The following is a 3,301-nucleotide window of genomic DNA, read 5'->3' as shown; positions in this document are numbered from 1 at the left end:
ATATTCTGTGATTATACAGTATAACTTTATGGTTAAATGCATATTTCTGGTTCCGCATGGCATGATTAAACGTGGGTTGTGGCTTTGTTAAAGTGCTTTTATTTCTCTTGTAACTTAGGCCTAACGTTACCTCAGCCACTGCCGTATTCCAGTTTGTGTTATCGTATTTAATTGTAACATATTTTGGTTTGGAGAAATCAATTTAAATCTGACCAGTTGCAGTGTATTACACTGCATTTCAGTTTGAATTGAGTTAAGTATTCTGTGGATTTGGGCATTGATCCACTGGTTAAGCTTTTTGTGACATTTGGATGTCATCTTCAAATTTACTGTAAACTGTTTCTACAATTTTTTTTTGTTTGTTTTTGTTTAACTAGTGAAATCTATTTTTTTTCTTGTGAAATCTCTTCGAACAAGGCAAACTTTTTTTCTTAATCAGACTTTTATCTGTTTAATTGTGCTTCCATTGACCGCTGTCACTTATTTTAAACAGCAGTCAGAATAAAACCCCAATTTCAAAAAGCATAGTTTGCTTCCGGTGTGTATTTCTGCAATTTCACCCGGTTGCATTTTTTCTCCTTTGTTTAATTTTACTGTGACTTATGTTGTTCTTATTAATTTTACTGTGACTTATGTTGTTCTTATTAATATCACTCTCAATTAATTGTTTTCCAGCTGCCTTTAACCCTTTCACTCGTAAGTTTAAAATATTCTGGCTGACCCCCCAGCGTGAGTTTTTCAAGGCGACCGTTATTTAGAATGTGTCACTTTATGGTTTCCATGGTGACGCGCGTCATTGCTTGTCACGTGACACACCGCAGCTACAACAGAGCTGAATGAATGATGATCTGCTTTTATGCCATTTTCCCTTTTTTATTCAAAATATTCACAAATTTGTTAGATATGGCATGAAATATCTGATATTCCGATTGTCAAATATATGCAAGTTGAAGTGTTTTGTTGTTTAATCACCTTTATAACGATCGCGTTAGTTCAGCTGTATGCGCGATGGGCGCCGCCATCTTAGTTTGTGATGCAGACGTAGTTCAGAGAATCGGATCTGTTGGATTTTATACAACACGTGAATTCATCCACTTCTCCCGAAATACATAAAAGTAAGTGGCTGGTGAACTGGGAGAAGAATAGAGTAAACTTTAAAGTTACTTACACAATGTGTATCTGATATGAATAAAACGTGTCTAATTATAATGAAAGGATTATTATTGCCTCTTCCTTTGACATCAGTGTGTATTTTACAAACTCTAAATGTATTGTTTTTTTAGTACTTATATGTCTGAAACCTAAAATAAACATTATGTGGTTGAAAACACTGAAACGTTGTGATATATGACAGCACTGAGCGCGCCTGTCTCTGGCTCAGCGCCAGCCAACGCGCGAAAGCAAATTTGAATTTAGCAGTTGATCACGTCATGTACTGACTGTTCTAATCACACCGGTGTGATCGTACGCTCCAGGGACCAGCTTAGACTGATCACACCGGTGTGATCGTACGTGCGAAAGGGTTAAGACATATTACACGACAGTGCGCAGGAGCTTCAGGTACAAACAACCAGATCTTGCATTGCAGGCGGAAGCTGTGGTGAATTCAGCTCGCAGTCGAGCGAGAAGAAAGACGGTAAGATTTATTAGATTAGATTAGTTTTTGGTCAATGTGACTATTTTTCAGGTGCATTAATAGATGTGTGTTGTCCATACGCAGTGCATTGCGCAGTATTGATTGTCTTTATTGGTTTTTACAGCTGCTAGAAGCGAGACAGAGTGTGCTAGCTGAGGATGAGGTGGGCCTTCGGAAGTGTGCTACCATAGACCTGATGTCTGATGAGGAAGACGGCATCGTCGGCGGGGTGTCTGGATGGATTGTGCGACCTCCGTCCTGTCGCAGCCAGGAGCTCACCGAGCTCTGTACCACGCTGCAGTCGAGATTAGAGTCGACTCCAAAGTACAGAGCAACGCACCACAGACGTCTGCAAAATGGACCGAATTCAGACAGAATGCCGCTAGTTACCTGCAGCTGTATTTTGTCAGGCCTTGTGAAATGTAAGAATATTCTGTTTTTCATGATTTCATCATAAAGCAAGAGGTCATGGGATTGATGGCTATTATTTGTTTAATAATTGTAAATAATCCTGTAATTTACAGGAAGCAGTATGCCATCTTCACAACTCTGAGACAAATTGTGGGCGCTACGAACTGGAGCAAGGTAAAAAAATAAATAAAATAATCTTACATTCTTTTATTTTTTTACTTTCATAAAAACTTACAAACATTTTAAAGGTAAGATTCAAAGAATATGCTTTCATTCTCTTGTATAAGAAAATAGATCCGTTATAGTTTACGATCTTAATCATACATTTTGTTTCCACAGAGTAACCTCGCCTCATAACGAGGGCGTAACCTCACATTTACTCAGAGCTATGTCTGCAAGTCCAGATTTTCATGACGCTGATCATGACGACATTGTAAGTAACTTTTACTATTTTCTCCTTGTTTCATTTTACTGTGACTTGCGTTGTTTTTATTCATATCACTCTCATTTAATTGTTTTCCAGCTGCCTGTAAGACATACTACGAGACAGTACGCAGGAGCTTCAGGTACAAACAACCAAATCTGGCATTGCAGGCCGAAGCTGTGAAGAGTTCAGCTCGGAGTCGAGCGAGAAGAAAGAGGGTGAGATTTTTAGTCAATGTGACTATTTTTCACGTGCATTAATAGATGTTTTGTGTCCATACACAGTGCATCACAGTACTGATTGTCTGTATTGGTTGTTTTTACAGCTGCTAGAAGCGAGACGGTGTGCTAGGTGAGGATGACGTGGGCATTTGGAAGTGCGCCACCATAGATCTGATGTCCGATGAAGTTTAACCACCAGCCAGGAGCTCACAGAGCTCTGTGCTACGCTGCAGTCGAGATTAGAGGCGACTCCTAAATACAGGGCAACGCACCACAGACGTTTTCAAAGTGGATCCAATTCAGAGAGAACGCCGCTAGTCACCTACAGCTCCGAAGATGAAAACAGACACTGAGCTTCCAATTTGTTGTGTGTGCAGATGATCTATGCTTTGTACATAGGTGTATATTGTTTTGTGTCTGTGCTAATAAAGCTCTTTCTTTGAATAAACAGCATGTCCCTGGCAAATTTTCCATTCCTTTATAAATTCATGTCCTTGATGGTAATAATAGTGTAGTCCATAGGTTAACAATGACATGAATATACCACAGAATAGCATATTATGAATAAAAAAATAATTTATATATTATTTATATGAATATTATAATTTT

At 38.7% G+C, this 3,301-nt stretch overlaps 1 long non-coding RNA gene across 1 annotated transcript; it reads left to right on the top strand.

Annotated features, from left to right (window-relative positions):
- The first annotated feature begins 1,920 nt into the window (after positions 1-1,920).
- On the top strand, positions 1,921-2,666 carry LOC311306031. Its single transcript, XR_014630115.1, has 4 exons — positions 1,921-2,058; positions 2,161-2,221; positions 2,387-2,480; positions 2,571-2,666. It is a non-coding gene; the product is annotated as an uncharacterized lncRNA (long non-coding RNA).
- Positions 2,667-3,301: the final 635 nt, after the last annotated feature.

The sequence above is a fragment of the Rutilus rutilus genome (genome assembly GCF_951802725.1).
Source record: "Rutilus rutilus genome assembly, chromosome: 16".
Taxonomy (NCBI): Eukaryota; Metazoa; Chordata; class Actinopteri; order Cypriniformes; family Leuciscidae; genus Rutilus; species Rutilus rutilus.
Note: the sequence above shows the minus strand (reverse complement) of the source record. Positions and strands in the feature narration are given on the sequence as shown.